Raw genomic sequence first — 16,128 nt, forward strand, 5'->3', positions numbered from 1 at the left:
AGCAGCCCCTCCCTCCTGAAGGGACGGATCTCAGGGTTTTTCCTTCTGCGTGGAGTGGCCTCTCGAGCACTCGGCCTCTTCCTCACCCTTCAAAACCAGCAGGTCCTGTTCCTCCTCAGGCCAGACCTCCCCGGTCCTACACTCAGGCCCCTCAGGGATCTCCTCCTTGCTGCTTCCTGAGCACTGCTCTCCAGAGCTCCTGTGCACGTAGTGAATCCCCCAGGCTCACCTGCCGGTCCTCCCGTGCACTGCTTTGAGGGAGTTCAAGAGGGACATCCCGGTCTCCAACCCCGGCCTCCCTATCGCCGTTACCTACACCAGTGCTTCCTCCAGACAGACTCTCACAGACATCTTCTTCTTTGTTGTTCCCACTCCAGACCTATGCACCCCTCATATGGTTTCTGTTCTCTCTCCTTTTTCCTCCTCTCGTATTAATAGCGGCACTAGTTGGGAGGTCCTCTTAGCCTTCTTCCACTCTTCCAGGCCCATCATTAATGTCTATTTGAATGGCACCGTCTTAGTACAGTCCCTCAGCCCAATCTCCTCCTTTGCAATAGGCTTTTCCCATGTCTTATCAACTTCCTCCCTTCTCTTGCTACTCCTTCCGCCACCTCTCTGGCATCCTCCTCTTCCCATCCTTGGGCCCCTCTATCACCTCCGCAGGGCGTACCTCGAGCCTGTACCCCTCCACGGAAGTCTTTCAAACGTGGGCACCTGCTCCATGTCGCTTCTCTCAATTCTCGTTCTGTTGTCAAACACTCCTCTGACATCTGTCACCTCCTTGAAGAACTCAACCTAAATGTCCTTGCTCTGACCAAGGCATGGTTCAGGTTCAGTTCTGTCACAAGTCTTGACAATCTCCTCCCTAAGGGCTACAAGATCCTCTCCGAACCCAGAACCAACTGTCCGGGTGGTGGAACAGCCCTAATCTTTCCTGAGTGGGTCCCTGCCTCTGTCATCCCTACGCAGGCCTACTCCTCCTTTGAATGCCTGGTCTGCGGGCTCTCTGTCCTGGCCTCTCTCTAACTGTGGCCACCACCTACAGGCCACCTGGCAATGTCGCCCTCTTCCTCTCTGAATGGGCTGACCTCATCTTCTCTTCTTGCCTCTACTTCTCAACTTCTCCTACTTGAGACCTCAACATCCATCTGGATGCTTCCAAGCCCTCCACGGGACTCTTCCGCAATCTCTGCGACAATCTCTCTCTCTAGTCTACCGTCTGGTCCAACACACTCTGCCAGGCACACCTTGGATGTCCTTATCTCCTCTGACATTCCCCTCTCTATTCCTCTCACCACTCTTCTCTCTTGGACTGACCACTTTCTACTCTCCTCCAACCTGACACTCTGTCCCTCAGGTGAAGCCTACCCCAGCACCAACCTTCTCGGTCAACCGGCCCATGAAGTGTGTGTCAGTGGAGGCCTTTGCCGCTACTTTCTCTCCTTCTCCTACTCCTGCGGCTGACTCACACTCAAACACAGCCCTTTCGAGCCTGCATCCTTCTACCACTAACACTCTGTACAGCCTTGCCCCGTCATGAGAATCCGCCTGAAGCCTACTTCCAAGTGCAACTCTTGGTATGACTCCAACCTCGCCACCCTAAAACGCAAGTGTAGTGTGGCTGAGTGGAAGTGGAAGGCATCTGGCACTTCCTCTGACAAACTGGCCTGTCGCCTGCTCCAAAGGCAATACAGACTCTCTGTACTGTTCAAAAAGAGAGCCTACATCCAAGCCCTGGTCTCTGCAGCCTCTAACAAGACGGCCAAACTCTTCAAAATCTGCGAGTAGCTGGCCAATCCTGCTGCAGTCTCCACCTCTCCTGTTTCCTCCCAGGCCCTGTGCACGGCTCTGGCCTCACACTTCTCTGCTAAAACCCAGGACATCCTGTCCTCTCTCTTCTCCGCTCTGTCATCTCCCTCCTCCTCTACCTCTCCTGGCCCTCTTCTGGTTGCTGGTGGTTACACCCCGTGTCATCCGCACTGGGAATCACTTTCTGCTGCCAGACTCACCCACATCTCCGCTCCTCACCGCGGTTGCCATTCTTCCTCCTCCTCCTCTTCTGAGCAACAGTCTCCACTCCCTTGCCCGCTGCGGCCACTCCCAGGACCCCGCCTGGGTCAGCACCACTTGCCGGTTACTCAGCAGTGCAAGCGGCCCCCTGCTCCTCTCCTCCCCTTGCTGCAGAGGGCGTCCTTCAGTCAGTCGTTTACGCCCCCGGCCTGCCAAGCCCATGCTAATGCACACAGTGAACAATGGCTCCCCCGCCCTCGCCTCCTCTCTGGGCTACCTCTCAATGCGAGCCTGTGTCGATGTACACAGTGAGAGTTGGCTTTCCCGGCCTCGCCTCCACTCTGTCCTCCCTCTCAACGTGGCTGAGGCCCCTCCTAGACTTTGCAACGGCCGGTTACTAGGGCCTTTCCTGCTTGGCTGCTTCTCTTCACCCGTCCCCTTCCTTCCCGGCCCAATGCCGGCTCGCTCCTGGTTCCACCGCTGCCCCCTCTTCCAGTCTTTTATCAGCGAGGCTCGGAACTCCCCCGACTGCCAAGACTCCTGCACCAGGCCAGAGCGATCGCCCGCCTTATTCTCCCGTGGGCCCTCCTCCTCAAAGGTTGGCCCGCTCCACTATGTTCACTTTTATGTGATTACTCTTTGGGCATGTACTGATACTTAGTGAAGGCTTAGGCCTGACGCAATTTAATTTTCTGAATTATCATTTGTTATTTTTTTGTATTATTGTTATTAATTCTATTTTTTTGTTATATGTGTTAATGCCCTGATGCCCACAGGCTAGTTGGCACTATATAAATAATAAAACATAAACATGGGTCGACTTGAGGTATTGCTGGAGCTTGATTTTTTTCGCCGTTGTTTATGGTATCCAGGAGCTGCAGGTGCAAAGATTCTTCCAGTTGGGTCCAGGAGTAGAGTGCAACTTTTGGTGATGGCGGAATGCAGAAAGCACCGATGCAGACCTCTTCAGGACACTTAAAGGACGGGGAATGTGAGTTCCAGCGATGGCCACCACACACAGACAACCGCAGGTGTCCTTCCAGTTGCGGTTGAAGACCTTACAGAAGAAGGATTCCTTGAAGCTGGGAGGCTGAAATTCGGCAGGAAGGCGACCTACAACGCAAGCTGGCGACAACCGAAGTTCCCACAACAAACAGGGAACGTTGACGGTTCTAGCGACGTAGCCCACTGAATAGCAAATCAGTTTACCGAGTTGTCCAGGGACACTTCCGAAGGTTCAGGATGGCTAGATCCTCGAGAACATGTCGAGACTGGTTGGTCCCACCAGTGGAATGCTTGAAGTACTGCACAGCTCCTTCTCAGATCAGTTAGTCAACAGGGTTTCACCAGACCAGACTCAGGAAGGGATACTGGGCCTCTTCAGCAGTCTTCAGATCTTCAGTTCGCTTTTCTTTCCCCATAGGATTCTTGGCTCCAACACTGATCTGCAGAAATGGTTGCAGGAGTCCACCAATGTTAAGGCTCTGCACCATTCAAACAGCCAGCAGTGGTCCATTCGTGGGACCAATGTTGGTTTCATTCCTGCTCCACTCATGCAGACTCTCTGGCACCACAGATGTGGAGTAGGACCAGACAGTCCCACCTGCTTCCTGGGCCACATGTTACGCTCACCTGGTATCCACAGGGACGCCACCCAGCGGGGTTACTCACTGGTATGCTTCTCAGCTTTGCCCTGATGTGGTCTGCGGGGAAGGTTCTGCCTGAAAATACAGGAGGACTGTGTTCAAGACTGACCGACTGGGGTAAGTATCCTCCCTCCACCCCCGTATGATTTCAGTCCCTCTGGCACCCTCTCCTCACCTTGTGGTAGAATTAGGCGTGCTCTCCGTCCTGCCTTCTTTGCAGGGGCACGTTGTCTTTCATGGATGAGTGCGGTCCAGTTACTTCACTGACGCCGGCCCGTTTGATATTGTTCAGGTAGGTCTTATTGCTGTTCTTTAGTTTTGTTGCTATCCTGCATGCCTTTTTTTGTTTAAAATGTCTTTTTTCTCTCTTAGGTATGCAGAGCTTCAGCGCGGCGAACTGGCTTGGTTGAGCCCCGCTGGTAAATGATGGCGCATTAAGAGCGCTATGATGCGGTAAGTAAGCGCTATGCGCAGCGCTGTGAAGTCTTGCCTTTGATAAACTGTGTTTTCCTTCCTTGTAGGTCGCCGTGTTCTTCAGCGCGAGTGGAATGTCCGGAGTGGTGCCAGCCGAGAGGTGATCAGCCAGGTAAGCCTTTTGAGCAGTTCGTAATCTGCAAATGTCTTTACTGCTTTCTTTAATGTTGCCTCTATCTTCCTCTTTCAGGTCGTTCTGTCCGGGAGGCGTGCAGATTCGAGGAAGCTGTTCTCAGTAGCTGCGAGTGTTTAAAGATGAAGACTGCAGGTAAGATGCTGCTGCTAATGATGTTGCTTTTGTCTCCTTGCAGGTTCTGCTTCTCCGAGGTTCAAGGGAATAGCTGGACACAGTGAGCGTCACGTTGCAAGCTGCAAAGTAACGCGAAGCGTGTTGTCTTGCTCGGGTGTGGTTTAAATAGCCCCAACAAAATAGTCCAGGTAAAGTAGTCCCTAGGCTACCACACCCAAAACACTAGACCGCATAGCTTGGTTCTTAGGAACCAAGCTATGTGGATGCCTCCATGTTGGCTGACAATACAATAAAGTAGTTCCCAAGTACATTGTTTTTCATGGTGTATGAGCCTGGCTCCACAGGCGCCAGGACTGGCCCCATGAGGGCTTTTGAAGAGGATGCCAGGCTCTAGAGGCCGAGTCCTAACTCCTCCTGGCCAATGGGTTTGCCAGAGGGGGTTTTGGGCGATGGTCGTGATACACGTACAGGCAGCACTAACCTGCGAAAGCAGCAGCATTCCCAGGTAAGTTCATGACCTTTATATGGAATTTCCTGACCGGGCAAGGCAGGAAGGCAGCCAGTCAACAATATGGTCAAAAAAACAAGTGCATATCATGTGGCGTGGCCCTTTTTAGGGCCTAGCCACATTTAGTAGAGACCTACCTACTGTGATCTTGAAGCATCCTTTAGGGAAACCACTTTAGGAGCAGTCTTAGGGGCTGGTTGATGCTCATTGAGTAGGTGTACATTGATTTTAATCTTTTTCTTTTTGGCATGTTTCATGTGCTCCTGTGGAGGGGTTTGTGTGTGTTTTTTTTCAATAGTATTTTGGCTGGTTTGTGCTATTCTGGTAGGTTTATCTTGTGCTTTCTGTGGCCACCCACCCCATTTTCTGTGCTGGCCTGCCTCTAGAGGGTGCAGTCCCTGGGGCATAGTCCTTTGTTTCTGGCTTTCTGCCTGTCCCGCCCTCCCCCTTGCAATTGGTTGGAACAGTCAGGTGTCTCTCTGCCTCTGTTTCTGGCAGCCATTTCCACTTGCCTTCCTGAATGTATTCAATTTTTCTGCTGCACCTGTGTGACCTTTCCCCACCCCTTCCCTGTATCCGGTGCTCCCCAGGAGGTAAGCTCTTAACCACACCCCCAAGGCCAGCCTATTGCCCGTGCAGCTCCTTCGGCTAGGGGCCCCAAGGCAAGGGGCAGCTCCCAAAGAAGCAGCTCCAGACTGTGTTTGCTCGTGTTCACCTGAGAAGCCAATAGCCATCTGTCAACCAACAGTGACTGACAAGATAAGTGTGGTCTGGGTGGGGAGTACAGCAATCACTGTACTCCAAAAAGCCCTGGCTCTCTTATTACCTACGCAACATAGCATACCAAAATTAGCCAGCAAGTAAAGAGTATCCCTATCACTGCTGCGTACCAACCTTTCAGTGGTGTTATTTACTGTTGTGCCCCATACTTGGCTGTTCTCCCTCTATCCATATTGCTCAAATCTAGGTGTTTCGCACTTACTGTTGTGCCTCCAATTTAGGACTTCACACTCTGTCATGGTTAGCCATGTGTCACACTTAGATTGAAGAATTATGGATATTAGTCATTTGTCACATCAGATAGGACTGTGTAGATTAGCCACATAGAAAAACTTAGCAAGTAGCCAAAGCACTAACCACTCACTTCTACCTCCTCAAACACACCACCCAAACACTATACAAGCCCACTGATCTAACAAACCTATACCCTAACACAAAGCCAACACAAGCAACACACAACAAACTAACCCAGAAACTGGACCTTACCCTCAAAGACACAGCAAGCCAGTTCACACAACCGTAAACACCTTCCAATCTAGCCATATAACACACATACACACCCCAACATGACAAACCGCCACACAGAAAACGCCCAAGCCATTGGACCTTCCCTGTATGGATACAAGTCAGTGCACACAACCTGCCACCTGCAAGCTAACACGCACAGGCACTAGTTGCTCCTGGTACTGGACCTATCCTATCATTCTTCCCTTACTAACCAACAACATCCTCTTTCTTGCAGAGTCACGTCAGCGCCTGGAGACTGCCCTTGGGTGGTATCAGTGCGTGCTATAAATTAACATAGCGTAACAGGTGCACAGCTATCTCTTCAACCACAAAACTGGCCCACCTCTCTCCTATCCCATTATCCCCACCACTATATAGAAGATAACGTGCATGTACACACTTCCATTCTGCAAATGTCGCCCCACAAAGACTCACTGAGTTGTGAACTGTGTTGCCCAGCCATGTCTCACATCAAGATAACTTTAAGTTAGCAATATCTCAGAACTAGGTAGACTATACTATGTGCTAGCTAGTCCAGATAAAATTGCATCTATGAGCCAGCGTCACAATTGGACAGAATTGTGAAGATTAGCATTGTGTCATGTCTAGACAGAACTGTAACACTAGCAGGCATCATATCTAGACAGAATTGTGAATGTCTGCTTGCACTACACCTAGACAGGATTGTAAAGATTAGCATGCGTTGCATCTAGACTGAATTATGAATGTCAGCGTGTGTCGCATCTAAACAGAATTGTGCAGATTAGCATGTGCCACATCTAAACAGAATTGTAATACTAGCTTGAGTCACATCTAAACAGAATTGTGAAGATTATCATTGTGTCACATCTAGACAGAATTGTAATACTAGCTTTTTTCACATCTAGACTGGGGAGCAGGTGTATGTGTATCTAGGCCACCTGGCCTAAACCCCGCCCACCTGTTGCCTTCCCGGTTGCCACTCTTTTTCACCACTTAGTAAGCCCTGCCAAAGTGGTGCCTTCCTGCTTGCCGCTCTTTTCCCTACTTATCGAGCCCTCCAGCCTCTTTTGCTTTGCAGCTCGGGAGCAGGTGTAGGTGGATCTAGGTCACCTGGCCTAAGCCCCGCCCACCAGGTGCCTTCCTGCTTGCCGCTCTTTTCCCTACTTAAGATGCCCTCCAGCCTCTTTTCCTTTGCAGCAGGGGAGCAGGTGTAAGTTGATCTAGGTCACCTGGCCTAAGCCCCGCCCGCCTGGTGCCTTCCTGCTTGCCTCTCTTTTCCCTACTTAAGATGCCCTCCAGCCTCTTTTGCTTTGCAGCAGGGGAGCAGGTGTAAGTGGATCTAGGTCACCTGGCCTAAGCCCCGCCCACCTGGTGCCTTCCTGCTTGCCGCTCTTTTCCCTACTTAAGGAGCCCTCCAGCCTCTTTTCCTTTGCAGCCGGCGAGCAGGTGTAAGTGGATCTGGGTCACCTGGCCTAAGCCCCGCCCACCTGGTGCCTTCCCGGTTGCCTATCTTTTTCACCACTTAGCAAGCCCCACCCACCTGGTGCCTTACTGCTTGCCGCTCTTTTCCCTACTTAAGGAACCCTCCAGCCTCTTTTCCTTTGCAGCCGGGGAGCAGGTGTAAGTGGATCTAGGTCACCTGGCCTAAGCCCCGCCCACCTGGTGCCTTCCCAGTTGCCGCTATTTTCGCTACTTAAGGAGCCCTACAGCCTCTTTTCCTTTGCAGCTGGGGAGCAGGTGTAAGTGGATCTAGGTCACCTGGCCTAAGCACCACCCACCTTCTTAGCCCTGCCTCTTCCTTCATGCTCTTAACTCTTCGATCAAGTGCGTCTCTCGCCCGGGCGTCCAAAGTGAAGGGCAGTCACAGAAAAGGACAATTCCTGTTTGGACCTGTTCGGACCAGGAGGATCCAGGGTCAGACCCCCTGCTAAGACAGCAGGGAAGCATGCACCAAAATGTGTTTACACCCTATGTCCTCACAGGCCATCCCCACCCTCTCTGGTCCCCCCGTGTTGTTCCCTTGTGCCCCCCCCCTTCCTGCACACAGGAGTCTGTCCTGATACATTTTGGTTTCATCATCGCCGTCTTGTGGCCAATGCTGGATTTTACTTTTATGGACTTCATTGATTCACGGTGCGTCACCCTTTCTCAACTCTCATCATGCTGGACTTCCTTTGCATCTTGTACTCATGGTGGCCCTGAAACATGCTGTTCCCATCTTCACCTTGTATCCTGGCTTGCAACATTAGGTGTTACTACTGACTTCTGCAATTGTATTCGCTCTCCCCTCTTGCTTCTCCACTCTTTTTGATTGCTTACTCTCTGTTCTCTCCTCCCCTCCCCTTTTCGTATCTCCTCCCCTCCTCCCCTTACTTTCTTCTATGCACTTACTATATCAGAATTGTCCATTGACCTAGTATGATAGCAACCTCGTCTGTCGCTCCCCCATCCCCTTACTGTCCCCCCCCTCCCTCCAGCAGCATCTGAAACGTTGTCAGGCCTAGTACGATAATCGCTTGCTTTGTTCCTCCCCTCCCTTTCTGCACCCCTCTCCCTCACCTTTTGTTTTCCTCCGGTTCTACCAGAAATGTCATTAGGCCTAGTACGGTAGTCGCCTGTCTGTTTCCATTTGTCGTCAGGCTGAGTACAATAGTTAGTTTCACATCCTTACTGTTCATGGCCTATAAGAATGTAGTTGTATTTTCCCTTGTTCCCTCCCTTGCCTTGAAGCGCTTTGAAACACATTGTGTATAGGCGCTATATAAATAAACTATCAAATCATATCAATTGTGAACATTAGCATTGCGTCACATCCAGACAGAATTGTGAAGATTTGCATTGCGTCACATCTAGACAGAATTGTAATACTAGCTTGGACACATCTAGACAAAATTGTGAAGATTAGTATTGTGTCACATTTAGAGAGAATTGTGAGTGTCAGCTTGCATCACACCTGCACAGGATGGTAAAGATTAGCTTGCGTCACTTCTAAATAGTGATGCCATTAACCAACTCCACTAAACAATCTCACCCCTCTGCATACACATCTCAAACTCTAACTAAACACAACCATACATCTAATGCACAACATACTGCACTCACTTTACCACACTGCAACAACAAAATATACTACACATAGCCTCACGCAACAGCACATGGCCGCTCCCAACCGAAAAGCACTGCTAAGCTCAGCAAATGGTGAAAACCGAACTGATACTGCCAACAGCACATCACCCCCTCTTGCCTTTCTCCCGCTCAATCCTACTAACCTTCCAACCCTCTTCCCTTTACAGACCCGCCAGAGCGCCTGGGGACCACTCCAGTGGTGACAGTGCACGGTACAAATACATTTAACATTAACATGTACATGTCAGTTCATGGCATATTTGCCATGCTTTCCTTAGTCTCCCTGTACCATGCCAGCTGGCACTTACTAATCACTGTCTTCCACTCTCTCATCTCCATCCTATTCACAAGCTCGTCTTTCCCACCCTATCTCAATTCCATTTTGCATCACTTGCCACCTATACGGCGGACCTGATTGACCTGGTACTCTCATCCATGTTACTCTCCCATGACCTTCCTGAGGTAGAAGCCTTGCATCTATACAATGGAACATTTTACACTACCTTAAATGCATACTCGCCACATGCGAAACAAAGCTCACCCCCACAGTGGAGAAAGCTATTGTTCGATTGCCTCACCTCATCCATGAAACAGAATGAGTTGACATACATTCACTCTTTTCCCAAATAACTTTCTGATGAACATGCTATCTTCTCCAATGAAGGATCAAATATTCTTTTTCCCCTGCAACTCTTCCTAAAAGTCTTATATCGGACACTTAATTCTGCAATTGGCATAAGGCAGCATCTGAACTTGCGGGACTATACCTTACATATGGTGGTCCTATATCCATGTACTAACACTTTTCGTGTGACTTGCAATCACTGCAAAGAGTTGCAGTCATTTGCCATGTGTATAGAACCCCCTGCTGTGAAGAACATTCACTTGAGCCTCTTCCTAGCAATTCTTGCCTTGTGAACCATTAACCTGTTACCATATTTCTGCTGGAGAATGCTTACTTTCCTTACTGGATGTATACCCCTGATGAATTTATATATGTGCCTGTCATATCTCTTTCAGACTTTGCAAGTGTGTTTGGCACTCTACATAAAATTCCGGCATGGACCTTGAACCATCTTTTTAGCTATCCTGTGGACCACATCTAATCCATCCTTTTCCCTGGGACATGTGGCCTCCGGAACTGAAACTAGTACTCCAGGTGAGACCTTGATAATCTACACAGTGCTGTCATTCATTCTTCCTATGCCTCCCATTATTCCAATGGGTTCCACACTGCCTTCTCTTAATGGAATCCTATACAATAAGATAACCCAAAGGTCCTACTCTTTAATTGATCACTTTGCCTTTGTTGGAAACGGGGCAAGCCCATTCCGCCCCCTAGACACTTTAAGGTGAGACAAGCCCCATTGAGAGAACTGTAATGGACCTGGGGGGCATCCTATGCGATTTAGACATTTGGACATAGTGCACGTAAACAAGCGAACACCATTTTTGTAGCCATAAGTAGCCATAGTCAAAGCGCAGGGCCTGCACGGCTGTGCAGTATTTAGAGTGTTAGACACAGGCCGCAAGCCTGAAGGGGAAATCTGGTTACGCCCAAACGTCCCACCTTTAATTCATAATGACATGGTTTGTAATGCGAGGAACAGGGAGGCATATATTATAGTTTAAAAGCGAGAGTGGAAGCCTTGGGAACAGACGACGCAATTGTGAGTGGGTGAAGTATGTGTGGGTCGGTGTGACCTCGAGACTCCCTGTGTGCCAGTCTTCGGGCCTGCCAAGTGAACAGTATAATGATAGAGTAGCGTTGTTCACAAATGTAGCTATTTGCTTCTTCGGCCTTGGTTCCTTGGAGACAATGAGCCCAGCAGAACCCACCTGATGGTAGACGGACAGACTGGGCTGGGACCAATGACCTCTGGTATCCACTATGGAGCAGGCCGAACATGTATAGGGTTGCACCAACCAGTCAGAATTCTTTGTTGGTGTTTTTCCTTTTTCTGGAAATAAACATGTTATCCTTGCAAGAGTTTCCTGGCCCTTTTTCCCTAGCGGGTTGTATTGTTTTCTGGTGTGAGCGTAAAGGGGCGGGCCTTCACCTTCTTCGTCTCACACTGGTTGCCTCTGTTTCTAGGCTATCTTTCCTTTTTTGTATTGCGTATCCTCAGTATTTTTTTGAGTAAACGAGCAATATCACATATAAACATCCACCAAAAAAGAAAATATTTTAACAAGGCCCGTCTCACTCCCACCCCCATAATGTAATCATGCGCATCCGGTTGTCATGGATATATGTTCGCTCGTTGATTTTAGGTATCAGCAGTTCAGTGCTTTGAGTTATGCATAACGTCATTGTTTTTTATTGTTCACCACATTTAGCTGTGTGGAGCTTCACTTGAATCCAAGGTTCAAGAAGTGGTTAAAACGACCATGTATATATAGCATGCGTTAGCATGTATAGCATGGACCATTTTCTCTGAGGGCATGCCATAAACTTTAAAGCCACACTCTTTGTGAATGAATGTAAGCTTTCCTGCTATTATACATGCATTTGCAGTGAGCCGCCAGTTTACGAGAGTCATAATTGTCAGCCGTGCAGCCAGTGATCGACTACTTGGAACAGGTGCTGTATCTGCTCTGGGATAAGGAAGAACCTGAACCAGATGTCCCTAATTTGTTTGTCTTCTTTGTTGGGACACCATTCCAACGCTAAAGGTACGGTATACCATTCCAGGCCAAGTCGTCTACTCCTTGTTGACCTCCGTACTAATGCACTTGTATGCCACCTGGATCCTCCCCCTACTCCATTCCTGCCAACTGTGCCCATCATATGTGCATAAGGGTCCACAGTGCAGCACTAAGTCGCTTCCCTACCCAAATCAGACTCCCGGACAACGACCCTCGGCCCGCAAGATACTACAAGGCCTTTGCCACCAGAGACCTCCCCAGCTATCCGCCCACCCCATTCCTGCCTCCTCTGCACTCCCAGCGCACCTTGGACTCTGGAGCTCATCATGGTGCCATCCTACCCAGGCTAGACAGCCTGGACATAACTACCTCTGCCCCGCAAGACAATTTGAGGCAGCTGCCGCCTTTGCCCACTCCATTCCTGCCTCCTCTCACTCCCACCTTGCGCACTGTAGCGCACCATGGTGCCACCCTACCCAGACTAGACACCCTGAGCAGAACAACACTCTGCCCCGAAGTGACATCACTGACAGTTATAGGACCGCAAATTTGCATGTAGTCGCCAACTTGATGCAACAGCGCGCTGGTGTGGGGGTGGAGGCGCGCGCAGCGCAGAACAGTGGAAACATTGGCTAGCATGTACTGCATATACTGAAGTCAAGTAAGAAGGATATTTAAGCCTTCAAGTTGCATTCCAGTAGGCCATCACTGCCCCAACTCCACCCCTCCATTATCATCCAGGTTGTAGTAGCCCTAAAAAGGCAGAGCAACACAACTAGGATGGGAGAACGAAATGCCGTCCCATCCTGTGAGTGTGTCAAACGTCAGAGCAAAGACTGTGCGTGTGCCTCCTACCTTGGAGCACAATCTCACTAATTTGGTGCAAATCCCGCAAGTGGGAGCATGGGAATCCACTGTGTGTGTGTGGGCTGCTGACCCCGGATCACATGCTCACTTCTTCATTGTGAAACTCTGGCAAAGGCTCTTTGGGCAAGCATTCAGAATGGGTCTCACACCTATAAACAGTGTGATATATTGAGTGGGCACCTCACTCCTTGAAGCATAGTATCAACCGTTGCTGGTAATCTCGCAACTGAATGTACAGTTTCACTCTTGGTCATCTCAGTGACCCCATGTATATTAATGGAGTCAGTCTCCCATCTGGAAAGACAATTATATTTCTGTTAAAACACTCTGAATTGTCACTCCAGTTTTCTCCATCTATAGATCCATACCATATTCATTCAATGTGTGTGCAGGGGTGATAACTTGTGTCTGAGAGAGCTCATTCTTTCATTCAGGAGAGATAAAGGGGTAACAACCCCCTGTATGTAGGATCAGGCTCATTTTGCCCCATGGCCCCTCCAGAAGGAGTGAGCAGGTTTTAAGACCCTGCTGATTCTGCTATCCGACAGGCTCGAGCCTTCTATCCCTTGCCCCATCACGGCTCCCAACATCCTGAGCGGCAGCTTATGGACAGCAGGCAGCTCCGGACATGCCTGTTGCCAATTGAATGTAGACAGATCTACTATTTAGACACTGGGAGAGAGCCATGAATCCACATTGGTGGTGAAGAAACACTCAACATACAGAACACAATGGTATAGTGTTGCAGTCCTGCTGAGAAATGACAATTCTGAGCATGTGAGCAGTAGGCTGGATCAGTGCTGCCGCATTAAAGGTGTAGAAGCCTCTGTGAGAAGTGGCATTACTGGTCCAACGGTGAGAAGTGTAGTATTTTCATATTAACTATGCTTAAGCACTTTGGGTTATTGAATAGTGCTGCTACATTCTGAGTAATTCCAACCCTTTGAATATATGAGCTCTTGTATAACCACAACAGTGTTGAGTTATTCTGATGATGACAGACTTGCTCAATAGTTCTGGTTCTGTATCATTAAATGTACTTCAGATCTTTAGAGTATCGGAAGGTTAGCTCAGGGGCAACATGCGCGCCTTGGAAGCAAGACGACACAGAGCAACACAGGTTCTTGTCCCTCGGTCAGTGCAACACTGGTTCGTTCCCTCGGTCCGCGCAACACAGGTTCGCTCCCTCGGTCCGCGCAACACAGGTTCGCCCCCTCAGTCCGCGCTTAGAAACCTCTGGGTAGTACACGCATTATAAATAACATATTAAAATAAAAAGAAATACATCTGTTGAGAAGTGCTGGGGCCTTGTCAATAAGAGTGTAGCAGCTCAACTGAGAAGTGCTGATGTTGTCCCAGCAAAAGTATAGCAGCCCCACTAAGATGAACTAGCATTGCCTCAACAAAAGCATAGTATTAACGCTGAGAAGATTCAACAATTATAGAAGCCCTGTTACAGCAGTACTATCCCATCAAGAGTATAGCCAGCTAACTGAAGAGCACCAGCATTGCCCCATTTCAAATGCCCATAGCATTCACCCTCACCACGTGCACACTCAGAGACATGCAAACAGTCTCATTTGCCCTCTCCCTGCCCCTGCTCCCTCCCTCGCTTTGCATCTGTACCTCCATTTCTAAAAATCCTTCTGGGTTGGGTGTACCTCTACATCTGTGCACCCCTCTTGGCAACAGGGGTGCACAGATGTACAAATACATCAAACCCAAAACGATTTTTAGAAATTGAGGGACAGATGCAACGCAAGAGCCTCTTGCTTTGCATCTGTCCCACAATTTCTAAACATCGTTTAGAGAGAGACCGCCAGAGAGAGACACAGTATGGATGGAACAAAGGGCCATCCATACTGCGTCTCTTCTCTCCGGCCGGGGGGGGGGGGGAGGAGGTGGACTCATTAAATGCTTCATTCTGCTTCCATCCACCCCTTTCCGGCCACCTTTGCACTCCCAGTGCACATTGGGCACTGTAGCGCATCTTTGCGCCACCCTACCCAGACTAGACACATTGGGCAGAACAACCCTCCGCCCCAGAAGACAATGCAAGGCCACTGCCTCCGTCGGCATCCCCACCCATCTGCCCACCCCATTGCAGCTGCCATTCTTCACCCAGTGCATCTCGGGGGTCGTAGTGCAATGCAGCACCGCCAGGCCTAATATCCAGAGTGGGGCAACCCACCCAACCCCACCCCACCCAACTTATATAGCGCCAGGACATCTCACCAGCCCACCGCCCACCCCACTCTCGCCATCACTACACCCCACCAACAAAATGGGGGCGTCTCAAGGACTTTCTGTGCTAATCAGACTAGACCTGCCACGTGGGGTGGTACCACCCCACCTCACTTCACTTTTGCCCCACTACTACCTAGCTCACTAGACTCACCTCCCAGCCCTACCTGATGCCCTAGCCACGTCCCTCCTCCCCAGTCTATCACCTCAACATCACACCACCAGCTCTTGGCTACAAAATCTGACGCCCTTACACGACCGCCCAAGTGCTGGGCCGCTCCAAACTACGAGCCTGAACATCAGGAACCGCTCTGCCGCCTCCAGACTTCCCTTTACCCATTGTGGATGAGCTTAGGCGTGCAAGGCTCTCCTCGTGAAGTAATCCTCCCACGTGCCGCCCCTTCCTTCCCACCACCAGGGTCGGACCGGGACAAGAAATAGGCCCGGACACCCAAGAAAAAGTGTCCCACCCCTCACCTCAAAAGAAGTGATGTCATTTGACTCCACCTGAAAGTGACACCCCGGGAAGCGTGAAACACAGCCTTGACAAAACAGGAAGTTGCATCAGATAGCATTGTTCCGAAGTACACTGCAAAAAATATGGTTATGATTTCACTAATGTTATATACATTTCATACAAGAATGGATCACCATATGTTTCATTAATATCTGTGTGTATAGATCCATATTGTCAAATTAATGTGAATGCAAGCAGACGTCCAAGGCCAAATGATCATATGTTATTGTATAGCACTTACGCGTAAGCTCTTTTTTTATAGAACGAATATGCACACTTTATCACCCAACCTGTGTTGGTACTCATTTATCAACCTCAGAAGGATGAAAGTCTGAGATGGCGTTGCTGAGATTCGAACCTGCAACCCGCAGATCACACACACATCGCAGCAGCGAGCGCACAACCCACTGAGCTATCATATCGGCTATAGTAAAATGAGCAATTCCTCTGTACTGTATACCATTAAACTGGTAACTGAGATTTAACAGCATACCAGTTAAGTTCATCTGCAGGTCTGGTGCAAAGTTGGCCGCATGCTGCAGCTTACCTTGCTTTGATGAATTATGCG

The 16,128-nt window shown here is 49.5% G+C and overlaps 1 protein-coding gene across 3 annotated transcripts in view; it reads left to right on the forward strand.

The window, feature by feature from the left end:
• Positions 1 to 16,128, forward strand: part of GCNT4 (glucosaminyl (N-acetyl) transferase 4) — a 406,879-nt gene that overhangs the window by 285,553 nt on the left and 105,198 nt on the right. For 2 of the 3 annotated variants that reach the window (XM_069627474.1, XM_069627473.1), the window contains one exon: positions 10,304 to 10,442. The exons of the other annotated variant lie outside the window; for it this stretch is intronic. The gene's annotated coding sequence lies outside the window, so the exon portion shown is untranslated. The remainder of the gene's footprint in view (positions 1 to 10,303; positions 10,443 to 16,128) is intronic. 3 annotated transcript variants of the gene reach the window in all.

The sequence above is a fragment of the Ambystoma mexicanum genome, chromosome 6p (assembly GCF_040938575.1).
Source record: "Ambystoma mexicanum isolate Mex_15411 chromosome 6p, UKY_AmexF1_1, whole genome shotgun sequence".
Classification (NCBI taxonomy): Eukaryota; Metazoa; Chordata; class Amphibia; order Caudata; family Ambystomatidae; genus Ambystoma; species Ambystoma mexicanum.